This window comes from Anthonomus grandis, chromosome 16, assembly GCF_022605725.1.
Source record: "Anthonomus grandis grandis chromosome 16, icAntGran1.3, whole genome shotgun sequence".
Taxonomy (NCBI): Eukaryota; Metazoa; Arthropoda; class Insecta; order Coleoptera; family Curculionidae; genus Anthonomus; species Anthonomus grandis.
This window is the reverse complement of record NC_065561.1, coordinates 2,129,472-2,146,775: the sequence shown is the minus strand read 5'-3', so window position 1 is coordinate 2,146,775 and position 17,304 is coordinate 2,129,472. Positions and strand designations below refer to the sequence as shown.

The 17,304-nt window shown below is 31.2% G+C and overlaps 2 long non-coding RNA genes across 2 annotated transcripts; both read right to left on the bottom strand.

Moving 5' to 3' along the window:
- Positions 1-418: 418 nt before the first annotated feature.
- Positions 419-15,641, bottom strand: LOC126745461 (uncharacterized). The gene is made up of 5 exons (XR_007663557.1): positions 15,530-15,641; positions 15,227-15,368; positions 15,023-15,156; positions 14,679-14,966; positions 419-957 (listed from the first exon to the last, which is right to left on the bottom strand). It is a non-coding gene; the product is annotated as an uncharacterized LOC126745461 (long non-coding RNA).
- On the bottom strand, positions 7,792-8,602 carry LOC126745464 (uncharacterized). Its single transcript, XR_007663560.1, has 3 exons — positions 8,259-8,602; positions 7,954-8,091; positions 7,792-7,883 (listed from the first exon to the last, which is right to left on the bottom strand). It is a non-coding gene; the product is annotated as an uncharacterized LOC126745464 (long non-coding RNA).
- Positions 15,642-17,304: the final 1,663 nt, after the last annotated feature.

Below are 17,304 nucleotides of genomic sequence, written 5' to 3'. Positions count from 1 at the left end.
TCAATAATCATTTAAAAAAAAAAAATTGTACCGTGGGAAAAAACCAGTTTTCTTTTGTTTTTCCCACATTTTTACTAATATCTCGGCTTCTATAGCTTCGATTCAATTCGTTAATAGTTTCTTTTATTACCGATTCTTTTCCTGTCAATTCCTTTTATATTTTATTACAATTGCTTTTCAAAATAAAAATGGAAAATAAAAAAAATCGACATAAAAACCTAGTTGTCTTATCCCAATACCCTAATAAATGGGACCCTCTTTTCCCTTTATCTTGTGGCACGTATAAATCGTGGAAAATTTACTTAATAAACTTTTCTACTAAGTTTTGCATGGCCTTTAAGGTAAAAAAAGAAGTTTTGAATTTTAAGCATAATTTAATAACGCAAATAAAATTATTTTGAATTCAGCGATTATCTGCATACTTTGGTGAATACGCCATAACTTTCATCAGTACGACAGTGAATTAATTGATGAGTTGATTCAGCATATCCACCCTAGATGTCGCTAAAGAATTAACATTAATATTTTTAGTATATTTTTTTTTATCTTGGATGGCCTTTTTAATAGAAAGGTTTACTTTACTTACACTCATGAGACCTAAACTTTTTTGCTCTTGGTTTAACCTGGCTTTTTAGGGCAGAGCCTATTCCCTTCACCAAAAATGTAGGAAATAGAGAAAATAATATTGTCATTTGCCAATAACGACCTTTATTCTCCTTAATGTTTTTAGGCTCTAATGCTACATAACATACAATCATAATTTTTAATGAAGATATTACGTGTGTGTCTATATTATGTGTTATGCTTTAATACATGTTGTCCTTATCTTAATAAAAAAAATTATATATGTACATATAATTTCTGCATATTCTATGTGAAGTATACAATTATTATTTAAATAATGTATAAAACTAATTAACTTAATAAGATTACAAAAATATTTATTACATGTCAAACCTGTATACAACTGAACTTTGTCATGATTATTTTTTATGTGCTCATATGAAAAACTTAATTTTAACTTCTACACTTTTTTCTTTCACATCCTCCAGTTTTTTGCGGCAAAATGAATTTTAGCTCTGCTGTTGGTGCAAAATTGAAATCATGACCCTTACTGGAATTTGACACCGGCTCACCTTCTACAAAATTGTTGACAGTGTTTCTGTTTGAAGTACCATGCTTCAAAGAAGTGGACGAACTTGTACTGGGTATAGATATGTTTGTACTAAGCAATTCTGTATTTACCTTGAAAAAAATCAAGCTTTGAAATAAATAAAAATAAGTTGGAAGTATATACTTACCTAGGTTTTTGACAATTTCTTTAATTTCTCCTTGGTTAACCTCTTTGCATGTGGAAAAGTAGTGAGGCCATTCATTGTATTTTTGTCAACAATTACATACCAATGCATGGACTGAAGGTTTTTTATCCATTTGCCTACAAGGAACAAAATTTATAAATTACCTCATTTAGGTATTAAAAAAAATGAAAGATTTAGTAAAAATACCTTAGTACCTATTCCTTGGCAAAGATATTCATTTTTCTTTTTCCAGGGGCTCTTTTGAAAATTTAAAGATATGACAGGTCCGTTTTTCGCTATGATGCTTTCAATCTGGTGCAAAACACATAACCTTTGTTGGTGTAGTCCACTAAAATAACAAAAACAAAATCAAATATAACAATCAAAACATTATGACATAACCTTAAAATGTATGTATTTTCATAAATTTCAGGATTATTCACTAAAAATTGGTAATTATGAAACTGAATTAAAAAAAAAAACTTGTATGTGTGTAATTGTGATACTTACATTTTATTTTCATATAGGAAAGTAAGAAAGATGCGGAGACTTAAAAATATCTTCCAACATTTGTTTGGATTTTGGGAACTTCCGTTGCCGGTGGCGTTTATGCTTGTGGGCCGGAAAGTGACATTGAAATGACAAGTGAAAGTCTCTTCGTCTTCTTCTTTTTTTCTTCGATTTTTATGGCTTAAGCCCGATAGCAACCAACGTGAGTCAGAATTATGCAAAAACATGTTAAGGTGGCTTTACATAAAGGAATTAAGCTGTTTACCTTCCAAACAATACCAAAGTTGTTAATTCGTTTTTTTAGGCATAATTAACAATTAAATTGTAAATAATGGCTAAGAGTTAAACGATACACTTTATAATATTAAAATTAATAATAGACAGAATTTTATAACTTTTATTGCTACAGAATAGATGTAACTATTTGGTAGTATAGTACTTTTTTCAATCGGACCAAAGCAAATTTTTTAAATTATTTCCAATGTTGATCTGGTTTACGATTTTATTACCGATTCATTTTAGAACCCTGACATAATTTTGATATATGCAGGTTTTGAGAATATTTTCTACTAAACTAAAATTAAAGAGCGGAGCGTATTGTAACACATCATGGTTCTCTGAAGCATGATACCCAGAAATAAGTTAGTAATATTTCAATGAAATTTATTTTTGATTATAATATATAATAAGACCTTTCCTTTTCTCTCTGTATTTACTATAGATTGACGAAAAACAAAGAAAAACACAAAGTCACGGTCTCACAACATGTAATTAAACGGGCTACACGTGTTTCGCTCTAGTTAGAGCATCATCAGTTACAGCATAAGTGTGTGGATGGCTTCTAAAGGCCTGATGATGCTCTAACTAGAGCGAAACACGTGTAGCCCGTTTAATTACATGTTGTGAGACCGTGACTTTGTGTTTCGTCAATTTTGTTTGTTGGTCTCTTACAGAATAATGGATGAGATTTTTGGATTTATTATAGATGTTAATGTTTTCCAAGTACTAAAAAAAGAAAAAGTTGGGTAGAGCACCATGCCGAGGCTAAGGTTTGAACTCAGAGCCTTATGAGGATACGGCAGGTCTCTTCCCCACTGCGTGTTTAGGGCACTCCTTGGATAATTGTGGAGATTTTTTTTTTGTAGTACTGACAAAAATTTTTTAAATTTCTACTGGTCCCCACGGACTAAAGTAGACGCGAAGCGTCTACTTGTTACAATACGCTTCGCGTATTGTAAGAACGCATCCATCTAAATTGAGGGATTTTCGGACCCTGCGTCACATAAACGTTAATAACTTTGCTTCTATGGCGAATTTTTTTTTCTGCTTTTCACCGTTTTATGTGGGAAGGTTGAGGCTACGTGATGATGTAAATTTTTTTTGGCCACGCCGCCCCGAAGGGGCGGGCATGGCAAAAAACTGCTTTTTTCGCGAAAATAGGGTCCATGATCGGTGGGGGAAAAGTGACTGAACCGAATTTATTGAAACTCATTGACGTTAAAGCCCTCTATGGAAGGCAGTGCAGAAAGAAAGCTTTTTAAGATAAACCCTCTAGAAGTGGGATTTTTCTGTGAATGAAAATTGAACTTTTTGCGCGGTACCTCGCTGACTTAAACAGTTGTGGGGCCTAAACAGTAACGTTCTTAACAATGCGGATAAAACAGCCCTTTTCTGCGTGAATGTAGCTATCTTTTTTGTTAAAACAATTTTTTTCAAAAAGCAACTGCTTCCGAGATAAGCGAGCTCAAACGTAAAGTTTTTTTTTCCGAAAAAAAAAAAAAGTGAATTTTTCGAGAAATGATTTTATTTCTACTAGTAAAAAATTTTTATAATTTTTTCTGTTTACACTATTTAAAAGCCTAATCCTTTAGGATTAAATAGAGGTATTAATCATGTCGCTAGGTATTATACAGGGTGAGCTGTGTTAACAAATATGATCCCCTTTTTGAGCCTTTTTTTGACCGATTTTTTCTATTTTTCTTAATAACTCTTTAATGGCGGCACCTAGAGATTTCAAACTTTCAGCGTTTTAAGAACTTTTTAAAAGCTATTTTTCGACATAGTCTACAGTCTTCTACGTAGAGCGGTTTTTGCTCTACACCTTTTTTTAACTTTGACGCTTTATACCGGCATACCTATGACACCTACGAAAACCATTTTTTTTCTGAAATCACCGGACACTATCTGGCTATAATCCACTAAAAACCGTTTTTCTTCAAATGTTACCGTTTTTCCGCATCGAGCTGTTATTTAGGAAAAACCCCCAAAAATAAGCCGTTCCAATCAACCAGTCATACCGTTGACACCACGGGAGCCAACGCATGGTACAATATAGTTGGCGGTCCAGCACCAAATTGACTCAATGTAAAAGCATACGGACGACGTCACTATCGAGTCGCACATGGTCAGATGACGTAAGCGCGGGGTTTTCGGGGTATTGTGGCGGCAAATTCGGCCCGTTTGCGCTACGAGTTAGAGGAGGAAAAGCGGTTTGAGAGAAGGATGGAGGATGTCTGGCAACAATTATAAACGCGTCGTGTTCGTCTCGTGACGTCATGAGTTATTTTATTAATGAATATTATTAGTATTATGGGGACAATTTTACGCGGTTTCTTGATAAATTACTAGGATAAATAAAACGAATATAAATATTAGTAAATATATATTTGAAATATACAGAAAGTATTGATATTATGGAACATTTATGAGGATAATAATAGTATATAAATTGAATTATACGGGGGGTTTTAAGGTTTTAGTGCTTTCATAAGAAAAATATTACTTATAATTATAGTAATCATATTATAAAGGGTGTTTGAAGGTTTAATGACATTTACAAGAAAGATAATATTTATAAAAATAGTAATAGCAGCATAAAGTTAGGACAAGGTATAAATATCTGGAAAAAAAATAGTAATAATAGTTTTATTTTAGTTAGGGTTTTTTTAGTGGGGGTTGCTAAATTGGTAATAAATTTATATTAATAGTTTATCAATTTAGAAAAAAAAAGACATTGATGCGGTGTCAAAAAAAGGTGTATTTTTATATTTTTTTTACTATATTATTGAGATCACGGCTTTCATAGCTTCAATTCAATAAGTTGATAAATTTTTTTATTCGTTTTTTTTTCTTTAAAATTTTTAAAATCTTTAAAAATTTTTTTATTTTATTATAATTGCCTTTTAAAATAAAAATTAAAAAAAAAAAAAACAAGAAACAAACCACTTTTTCCTATCCTAATACATTGCTTCTTATGGGACCTGATCTTCCTCTTTAGATTGTGACACTCGTATGAATCGTGGAAAAATTTGTCATAAAGCTTTTTTACTAGTTTTTGAATGCTCTTTAACTAGAAAAAAGAAATTTTGAATTCGGAGCATATTTTGAAAAAATGGTCATTTTGACCCCGGATTTTGTTCGAAAATCGAAAATTGTAAAGAAATAGGGTTTCTGTTCATTTTAGAGTCAAATTGGTAATAACCTTTTTTAAAGGTACTCTGAAGTAGTGCAAGATAGAAAAATAAAAAATCGACATTTTTCCATAGGACTCTTGATAATTCGATATTTATGTTTTACAGTTTTATTCAATTTTCTCCGATTCTATAATAGCTAGAACCAATTCGTTTTGACAGGCGAATACCTCTCAATATACCCAAGAACTTTTATTTGATACAAAAAGTTGTCAGAGTTATAGTTTATTTATAAAAAAATAAAAACCATTTTTTCGAAATTTTTCGTGGGTATACCCCTTTTGATTTTCGACCAAAAAAAAATTATTTTTTTATTGAGTTTTTTTACTGGAAATTGTTAGTTTAGGGTTTACTTTAAAATTTGCCAATAATCATTTTAGGAAAAAAAAATTGTACGGGGGAAAAAAACCAGTTTTCTTTTGTTTTTCCCATATTTTTACTTATATCTCGGCTTCTATAGCTTCGATTCAATTCGTTGATTGTTTCTTTTTTTTTCTTATTCTTCTTCTGTCAATTCTTTTAATATCTTATTACTATTAACTTTCAAAAATTAACCTAAAAAATAAAAAAAATCCACGAAGAAACCCGGTTTTCTTATCCCCAAACATGAATTCTTATGGGACCTAATCTTTCTATTTATATTGTATCACTCGTATAAATCGTGGAAAAATTTGTCATAAGGCTTTTTTACTACTTTTTAAGTCGTCTTTAAGTAGAAAAAAGAAATTTTGAATTCGGAGCATATTTTGGAAAAATGCTCATTTTGACCCGGATTTTGTTCGAAAATCGAAAAATGCAAAGAAATAGGTTTTCCGTTTGTTTTACAGTCAAAACGGTAATAATCTTTTTTAAAGGTACTCTAAAGTAGTACAGGATAGAAAAATAAAAAATTGAAATTTTGCCATAGGGCTCATGATAATTTGATATTTATGTTTTATAGTTTTTTTCAATTTTCTCCGATTCTATGTTAGCTAGAACCGATTCGTTTTGATATACGGATACCTCGAAATATTCCTGAGAACTTTTGTTTAAAACAAAAAATTGTCAGGGTTACAGTTAATTTAGAAAAAAATAAAAATCATTTTTTCGAAATTTTTCGTGGGTATACCCCTTTCGATTTTCGACCAAAAAAAAATTATTTTTTTATTTAGTTTTTTCACAGGAAATTGTTAGTTTAGGGCTTACTTTAAAATTTGTCAATAATTTAAAAAAAAAAAAATGTACCGTGGGAAAAAACCAGTTTTCTTTTGTTTTTCCCACATTTTTACTAATATCTCGGCTCCTATAGCTTCGATTCAATTCGTTAATAGTTTTTTTTATTACCGATTCTTTTCATGTTAATTCTTTTTATATTTTATTACAATTGCTTTTCAAAATAAAAATGGAAAATAAAAAAAATCGACATAAAAACCTGGTTGTCTTATCCCAATACCCTAATAAATGGGACCCTCTTTTCCCTTTATCTTGTGGCACGTATAAATCGTGAAAAATTTACTTATTAAACTTTTCTACTAAGTTTTGAATGGCGTTTAAGGTAAAAAAAGAAGTTTTGAATTTGAAGCATAATTTGAAAACGCAAATGAAATTATTTTGAATTTAGCGATTATCTGCATACTTTGGTGAATACGCCATAACTTTCATCAGTACGACAGTGAATTAATTGATGAGTTGATTGAGCATATCCACCCTAGATGTCGCTAAAGAATTAACATTAATATTTTTAGTATATTTTTTTTATTTTGGATGGCCTTTTCAATAGAAAGGTTTACTTTACTTACACTCATAAGCCATAAACTTTTTTGCTCTTGGTTTAACCTGGCTTCTTAGGGCAAAGCCTATTCCCTTCACCAAAAATGTAGGAAATAGAGAAAATAATATTGTCATTTGCCAATAACAACCTTTATTCTCCTTAATGTTTTTAGGCTCTAATGTTACATAACATACAATTATAATTTTTAATAAAGATATTACATGTGTGTCTATATTATGTGTTATGCTTTAATACATGTTCTCCTTATCTTAATAAAATTTTTTATATATGTACATATAATTTCTGCCTATTCTATGTGAACTATACAATTATTATTTAAATAATGTATAAAACTAATTAACTTAATAAGGTTACAAAATATTTATTACATGTCAAACCTGTATACAACTGAACTTTGTTATGAATATTTTTTATATGCTCATATGAAAAACTTAATTTGCAAAACTTAATAAGCAAAATGAATTTCGGCTCTGCTGTTGGTGCAAAATTGAAATCATGTCTCTTACTGGAATTTGACATGGGCTCACCTTCTACCAAATCGTTGACAGTTTCTCTGTTTGAAGTACCATGCTTCAAAGAAGTGGACAAACTTGTACTGGGTATAGATAAGTTTGTACTAAGCAATTCAGTATTTACCTTGAAAAAAATCAAGCTTCGGAATAAATAAAGATAAGTTGGAAGTATAGACCTACCTAGGTTTCTGACAATTTCTTTAATTTGTCCTTGGTTAACCTCTTTGCATGTGGAAAAGTAGTGAGGCCATTCATTGTAGTTTTGTCAATATTATATTAATTACATACCAATGCATGGACTGAAGGTTTTTTATCCATTTGCCTACAAGGAACAAAATTTATAGAATGCCTCATTTAGGTATTAAAAAAAATGAAAGATTTAGTAAAAATACCTTAGTATTCCTTAGCAGAGATATTAATTTTTCTTTTTCCAGGGGCTCTTTTGGAAATTTAAAGAAATGACAGGTCCGTTTTTCGCTATGATGCTTTCAATCTGGTGCAAAACACATAACCTTTGTTGGTGTAGTCCACTAAAACACAAAAACAAAATTTAACACAAATATAACAATCAAAACATTATGACATAACCTTAAAATGTATGTATTTTCATAAATTTTAGGATTATTCACTAAAAATTGGTAATTATGAAACTGAACTTAAAAAAAAACTTTCGTATGTGTGTAATTGTGATACTTACATTTTATTTTCATATAGAAAAGTAAGAAGGATGTGGAGACTTAAAAATATCTTCCAACCTTTGTTTGGATTTGGGAACTCCCGTTGCCGGTGGCGTTTATGCTTGTGGGCCGGAAAGTGACATTGAAATGACAAGTGAAAGTGGGCGTCTTCTTCTTTTTTCTTCGATTTTTATGGCTTAAGCCCGATAGCAACCAACGTGAGTCAGAATTATGCAAAAACATGTTAAGGTGGCTTTACATAAAGGAATTAAGCTGTTTATACCAAACAATACCAAAGTTGTCAATTCATTTTTTTAGGCATAATTAACAATTAAATTGTAAATAATGGCTCAGAGTTAAAGGGTACACTTTATATTATTAAAATTAATAATAGACAGAATTTTATAACTTAATTGCCACCGAATAAATGTAACTATTTGGTAGTATAGTACTTTTTTCAATCGGACCAAAGCAACTTTTTTTTAAATATTTCCAATGTTGATCTGGTTTACGATTTTATTACCGATTCATCTTAGAACCCTGACATAATTTTGATATATGCAAGTTTTGAGAATATTTTCTACTAAACTAAAATTAAAGAACGGAGCGTATTGTAACACATCATGGTTCTCTGAAGCATGATACCCAGAAATAAGTAAGTAATATTTCCATGAAATTTATTTCTGATTATAATATATAATAAGACCTTCCCTTTTCTCTCTGCATTTACTATAGATTGACGAAAAACAAAGAAAAACACAAAGTCACGGTCTCCCAAAATGTAATTAAATGGGCTACACGTGTTTCGCTCTAGTTAGAGCATCATCAGTTACAGCATAAGTGTGTGGATGGCTTCTAAAGGCCTGATGATGCTCTAACTAGAGCGAAACACGTGTAGCCCGTTTAATTACATGTTGTGAGACCGTGACTTTGTGTTTTTCTTTGTTTTTCGTCAATTTTGTATGTTGGTCTCTTAGAGAATAATGGATGAGATTTTTGGATTTACTATAGATGTTAATTTTTTCGAAGTACTAAAAAAAGAAAAAGTTGGGTAGAGCACCATGCCGAGGCTAAGGTTTGAACTCAGAGCCTTATGAGGATACGGCAGGTCTCTTCCCCACTGCGTGTTTAGGGCACTCCTTGGATAATTGTGGAGATTTTTTTTTGTAGTACTGACAAAAATTTTAAAAATTTCTACTGGTCCCCACGGACCAAAGTAGACGCGAAGCGTCTACTTGTTACAATACGCTTCGCGTATTGTAAGAACGCACCGTACATAGTTGGGTGATTTTCGGGACCCTGCGTCACATAAACGTTAATAACTTTGCTTCTATGGCGAATTTTTTTTTCTGGTTTTCACCGTTATATGTGGGAAGGTTGAGGCTACGTGACGGTGTAGATTTTTTTTGGCCACGCCGCCCCGAAGGGGCGGGCGTGGCAAAAAACCGCATTTTTCGCGAAAACAGTCGCTGCAGAGGTTTGTGAAAAACTGACTGAGCCGAATTTTCTGAAACTCACTGACGTCAAAGCCCTTCATGGGAAGCAGTGCAGAAGGGGAGCTTAAAAAAAAAAACCCATTGGAAGTCGGATTTTTCTGTGAATGAAATTTGAACTTTTTGCGCGGTACCTCGCGGACTTAAACGGCCGTGGGGCCTAAACGGTAATGTTCCCGATAATGCGAATAAAACAGCCCTTTTCTACGTAAATGTAGCTTTCTTTTTTATTTTAACTATTTTTTTCCAAAAGAAACTTCTTCCGAGATAAACGAGTTCAAACTTAAAATTTTTTTTTTCGAAAAAAAAAAAAGTGAATTTTTCGAGAAATAAATTTTTTTCTACTTCTAAAAAATTTTTTTAATTTTTTTTGTTTACACCGTTTGAAAGCCTAATCCTTTAGGATTAAATAGAGGTATTATTCATGGTGCTACGTATTATACGGGGTGAGCTGTGTTAACAAATATAAACCCCTTTTTGAGCCTTTTTTTGACCGTTTTTTTCTACTTTTCTTAATAACTCTTTATTGGCGGCACCTAGAAATTTCAAACTTTCAGCATTTTAAGAACTTTTTAAATCCTATTTTTCGACATAGTCTACAGTCTTCTACGTAGAGCAGTTTTTGCTCTACACCTTTTTTTAACTTTGACGCTTTATACCGGCATACCTATGACACCTACGGAAACCATTTTTTTTCTGAAATCACCGGACACTATCTGGCTATAATCCACTAAAAACCGTTTTTCTTCAAATATTACCATTTTCCGGAGGCCCGCTGTTATTTAAGAAAAACCCCCAAAAATAAGCCGTTCCAATCAACCAGTCATACCGTCGACACCACGGGAGCCAACGCATGGTACAAAATAGTTGGCGGTCCAGCACCAAATTGACCCAATGTAAAGGCATACGGACGACGTCACTATCGACTTGCACATGGTCAGATGACGTAAGCGCGGGGTTTTCGGGGTATTGTGGCGGCAAATTCGGCCCGTTTACGCTACGAGTTAGAGTAGGAAAAGCGGTTTGAGAGAAGGATGGAGGATGTCTCGCAACAATTATAAACGCGTCGTGTTCATCTCGTGACGTCATGAGTTATTTTATTAATGAATATTATTAGTATTATGGGGACAATTTTACGCGGTTTCTTGATAAATTACTAGGATAAATAAAATGAATATAAATATTAAGAAATATATATTTGAAATATACAGAGGGTATTGATATTACGGAACATTTATGAGGATAATAATAGTATGGAAATAGAATTATACGGGGGGTTTTAAGGTTTTAAGGCATTTATAAGGAAAATATTACTTATAATTATATTAATCATATTATAAAGGGTGTTTTAAGGTTTAAGGACATTGACAAGAAAGATAATATTTATAATAATAGTAATAGCAGCATAAAGGTTAGGACAAGGTATAAATATCTGGAAAAAAAATAATAGTAATAATAGTTTTATTTTAGTTAGGGTTCTTTTAGTGGGGGTTGCTTTTTGGTAATAAATTTATATTAATAGTTTATCAATTTAGAAAAAAAAGACATTGATGCGGTGTCAAAAAAAGGTGTATTTTTATATTTTTTTTACTATATTATTGAGATCACGGCTTTCATAGCTTCAATTCAATAAGTTGATAAATTTTTTTATTCGTTTTTTTTTTTCTTTAAATTTTTTTTATTTTATTATAATTGCCTTTTAAAATAAAAATTAAAAAAAAAAAAAACAAGAAACAAACCACTTTTTCCTATCCTAATACATTGCTTCTTATGGGACCTGATCTTCCTCTTTAGATTGTGACACTCGTATGAATCGTGGAAAAATTTGTCATAAAGCTTTTTTACTAGTTTTTGAATGGTCTTTAACCAGAAAAAAGAAATTTTGAATTCGGAGCATATTTTGAAAAAATGGTCATTTTGACCCGGATTTTGTTCGAAAATCGAAAAATGCAAAGAAATAGGTTTTCCGTTCATTTTAGAGTCAAATCGGTAATAATCTTTTTTAAAGGTACATTAAAGTAGTACAGGATAGGAAAATAAAAAATTAAAATTTTGCCATAGGGCTCTTGATAATTCGATATTTATGTTTTACAGTTTTTTTCAATTTTCTCCGATTCTATAATAGCTAGAACCAATTCGTTTTGACAGGCGAATACCTCTTAATATACCCAAGAACTTTTATTTAATACAAAAAGTTATCAGAGTTATAGTTTATTTATAAAAAAATAAAAACCATTTTTTCGAAATTTTTCGTGGGTATACCCCTTTCGATTTTCGACCAAAAAAAAAATTATTTTTTTATTGGGCTTTTTTACTGGAAATTGTTAGTTTAGGGCTTACTTTAAAATTTGCCAATAATCGTTTTAGGAAAAAAAATTGTACGGTGGGAAAAAACCAGTTTTCTTTTGTTTTTCCCACATTTTTACTATAGTATCGCGGGTTCTGTAGCTTTGATTCAATTCGTTTATGGTTTCTTTAATTCCTTATTCTTCTCCTGTCAATTCTTTTTATATCCAGTTACTATTGGTTCTCAAAAATAAAACTGAAAAATCAAAAAAATCCACGAAAAAACCCGGTTTTCTTATCCCCAAACATGAATTCTTATGGGACCTAATCTTTCTATTTATATTGTGGCACTCGTATGGATCGTGGAAAAATTTGTCATAAAGCTTTTTTACTAGTTTTTGAATGGTCTTTAACCAGAAAAAAGAAATTTTGAATTCGGAGCATGTTTTGAAAAAATGGTCATTTTGACCCGGATTTTGTTCGAAAATCGAAAAATGCAAAGAAATAGGTTTTCCGTTCATTTTAGAGTCAAATCGGTAATAATCTTTTTTAAAGGTACTCTAAAGTAGTACAGGATAGGAAAATAAAAAATTAAAATTTTGCCATAGGGCTCTTGATAATTCGATATTTATGTTTTACAGTTTTTTTCAATTTTCTCCGATTCTATGATAGCTAGAACCGATTCGTTTTGACATACGGATATCTCGTAATATTCCCGAGAACTTTTGTTTGAAACAAAAAGTTCTCAGACTCACAGTTAATTCAGAAAAAAATAAAAATCATTTTTTCGAAATTTTTCGTGTACCCCTTTCGATTTTCGACCAAAAAAAAATTTTTTTTTTATTGAGTTTTTTTACTGGAAATTGTTAGTTTACGGTTTACTTTAAAATTTGCCATTAATCATTTTAGGAAAAAAAAATTGTACGGTGGGAAAAAGGAAGTTTTCTTTTGTTTTTCCCACATTTTTACTTATATCTCGGCTTCTATAGCTTTGATTCAATTCGTTTATAGTTTCTTTTATTTCTTATTCTTCTCCTGTCAATTCTTTTAATACTTTATTACTATTGGCTCTCAAAAATAAAACTGAAAAATCAAAAAAATCCACGAAAAAACCCGGTTTTCTTATCCCCAAACATGAATTCTTATGGGACCTAATCTTTCTCTTTATATTGTGGCACTCCTTTAAATCGTGGAAAATTTTGCTATTAAGCTTTTTTACTAGTTTTTGAATGGTCTTTAACCAGAAAAAAGAAATTTTAAATTCAGAGCATATTTTGAAAAAATGGTCATTTTGACCCCGGATTTTGTTCGAAAATCGAAAATTGCAAAGAAATAGGGTTTCTGTTCATTTTAGAGTCAAATTGGTAATAACCTTTTTTAAAGGTACTCTGAAGTAGTGCAGGATAGAAAAATAAAAAATTGATATTTTTCCATAGGGCTCTTGATAATTCGATATTTATGTTTTACAGTTTTTTGCAATTTTCTCCGATTCTATAATAGCTAGAACCGATTCGTTTTGACATACGGATACCTCGTAATATTCCCGAGAACTTTTGTTTGAAACAAAAAGTTCTCAGACTCACAGTTAATTCAGAAAAAAATAAAAATCATTTTTTCGAAATTTTTCGTGGGTATACCCCTTTCGATTTTCGACCAAAAAAAAAATTTTTTTTTATTGAGTTTTTTTACTGGAAATTGTTAGTTTAGGGCTTACTTTAAAATTTGTCAATAATCATTAAAAAAAAAAAAAATTGTACCGTGGGAAAAAACCAGTTTTCTTTTGTTTTTCCCACATTTTTACTAATATCTCGGCTTCTATAGCTTCGATTCAATTCGTTAATAGTTTCTTTTATTACCGATTCTTTTCCTGTTAATTATTTTTATATTTTATTACAATTGCTTTTCAAAATAAAAATGGAAAATAAAAAAAATCGACATAAAAACCTAGTTGTCTTATCCCAATACCCTAATAAATGGGACCCTCTTTTCCCTTTATCTTGTGGCACGTATAAATCGTGGAAAATTTACTTAATAAACTTGTCTACTAAGTTTTGCATGGCCTTTAAGGTAAAAAAAGAAGTTTTGAATTTTAAGCATAATTTGAAAACGCAAATAAAATTATTTTGAAATCAGCGATTATCTGCATACTTTGGTGAATACGCCATAACTTTCATCAGTACGACAGTGAATTAATTGATGAGTTGATTCAGCATATCCACCCTAGATGTCGCTAAAGAATTAACATTAATATTTTTAGTATATTTTTTTTATCTTGGATGGCCTTTTTAATAGAAAGGTTTACTTTACTTACACTCATGAGACCTAAACTTTTTTGCTCTTGGTTTAACCTAGCTTTTTAGGGCAGAGCCTATTCCCTTCAGCAAAAATGTAGGAAATAGAGAAAATAATATTGTCATTTGCCAATAACGACCTTTATTCTCCTTAATGTTTTTAGGCTCTAATGCTACATAACATACAATCAGAATTTTTAATGAAGATATTACGTGTGTGTTTATATTATGTGTTATGCTTTAATACATGTTGTCCTTATCTTAATAAAAAAATTTATATATGTACATATAATTTCTGCATATTCTATGTGAAGTATACTAACTATAATTAACTTAATAAGATTACAAAAATATTTATTACATGTCAAACCTGTATACAACTGAACTTTGTCATGATTATTTTTTATGTGCTCATATGAAAAACTTAATTTTAACTTCTGCACTTTTTTCTTTCACATCCTCCAGTTTTTTGCGACAAAATGAATTTTAGCTCTGCTGTTGGTGCAAAATTGAAATCATGTCCCTTACTGGAATTTGACACCGGCTCACCTTCTACAAAATTGTTGACAGTGTCTCTGTTTGAAGTACCATGCTTCAAAGAAGTGGACGAACTTGTACTGGGTATAGATATGTTTGTACTAAGCAATTCTGTATTTACCTTGAAAAAAATCAAGCTTTGAAATAAATAAAAATAAGTTGGAAGTATATACTTACCTAGGTTTTTGACAATTTCTTTAATTTCTCCTTGGTTAACCTCTTTGCATGTGGAAAAGTAGTGAGGCCATTCATTGTATTTTTGTCAACAATTACATACCAATGCATGGACTGAAGGTTTTTTATCCATTTGCCTACAAGGAACAAAATTTATAAATTACCTCATTTAGGTATTAAAAAAAATGAAAGATTTAGTAAAAATACCTTAGTACCTATTCCTTGGCAAAGATATTCATTTTTCTTTTTCCAGGGGCTCTTTTGAAAATTTAAAGATATGACAGGTCCGTTTTTCGCTATGATGCTTTCAATCTGGTGCAAAACACATAACCTTTGTTGGTGTAGTCCACTAAAATAACAAAAACAAAATCAAATATAACAATCAAAACATTATGACATAACCTTAAAATGTATGTATTTTCATAAATTTCAGGATTATTCACTAAAAATTGGTAATTATGAAACTGAATTAAAAAAAAAAACTTGTATGTGTGTAATTGTGATACTTACATTTTATTTTCATATAGGAAAGTAAGAAAGATGTGGAAACTTAAAAATATCTTCCAACATTTGTTTGGATTTTGGGAACTTCCGTTGCCGGTGGCGTTTATGCTTGTGGGCCGGAAAGTGACATTGATAAGACAAGTGAAAGTCTCTTCGTCTTCTTCTTTTTTTCTTCGATTTTTATGGCTTAAGCCCGATAGCAACCAACGTGAGTCAGAATTATGCAAAAACATGTTAAGGTGGCTTTACATAAAGGAATTAGGCTGTTTACCTTCCAAACAATACCAAAGTTGTTAATTCGTTTTTTTAGGCATAATTAACAATTAAATTATAAATAATGGCTAAGAGTTAAACGATACACTTTATAATATTAAAATTAATAATAGACAGAATTTTATAACTTTTATTGCTACAGAATAGATGTAACTATTTGGTAGTATAGTACTTTTTTCAATCGGACCAAAGCAAATTTTTTAAATTATTTCCAATGTTGATCTGGTTTACGATTTTATTACCGATTCATTTTAGAACCCTGACATAATTTTGATATATGCAAGTTTTGAGAATATTTTCTACTAAACTAAAATTAAAGAGCGGAGCGTATTGTAACACATAATGGTTCTCTGAAGCATGATACCCAGAAATAAGTTAGTAATATTTCAATGAAATTTATTTTTGATTATAATATATAATAAGACCTTTCCTTTTCTCTCTGTATTTACTATAGATTGACGAAAAACAAAGAAAAACACAAAGTCACGGTCTCACAACATGTAATTAAACGGGCTACACGTGTTTCGCTCTAGTTAGAGCATCATCAGTTACAGCATAAGTGTGTGGATGGCTTCTAAAGGCCTGATGATGCTCTAACTAGAGCGAAACACGTGTAGCCCGTTTAATTACATGTTGTGCGACCGTGACTTTGTGTTTCGTCAATTTTGTATGTTGGTCTCTTACAGAATAATGGATGAGATTTTTGGATTTATTATAGATGTTAATGTTTTCCAAGTACTAAAAAAAGAAAAAGTTGGGTAGAGCACCATGCCGAGGCTAAGGTTTGAACTCAGAGCCTTATGAGGATACGGCAGGTCTCTTCCCCACTGCGTGTTTAGGGCACTCCTTGGATTATTGTAGAGATTTTTTTTGTAGTACTGACAAAAATTTTTAAAATTTCTACTGGTCCCCACGGACCAAAGTAGACGCGAAGCGTCTACTTGTTACAATACGCTTCGCGTATTGTAAGAACGCACCGACAAAAATTGGCGGAGGTTCCGACTTTCGACACAAAAACGCTAATAACTTTTTTTCTATGGCGAATTTTTCTTTCGGGTTTTTACCGTTATATGTAGGAAGGATGAGAGTATATAACGGTGTAAAAAATTTTTCGCCACGCCCACCCCGAAGGGGTGGGCGTGGCAAAAAACGGTTTTTTGACGAAAAAAATTTGATTAAGTCGTTGTGGAAAACTGACCGGGCCGATTTTTCTGAAACTCATTGACGTTAAAGGCCTTTATATAAAGCAGCTCCTAAAGGACGCTTTTTAAGATAAACCCTTTAGAAGTCGGATTTTTCTGTGAATGAATTTTGAACTTTTTGCGCGGTACCTCGCGGACTTAAACGGCTGTGGGGCCTAAACGGTAAAGTTCCCGGTAATGCGAACAAAACAGACCTTTTCTACGTAAATGTAGCTTTCTTTTTTATTAAAACTATTTTTTTCCAAAAGAAACTCCTTCCGAGATAAACGAGCTCAAACTTAAAATTTTTTTTTTCGAAAAAAAAAA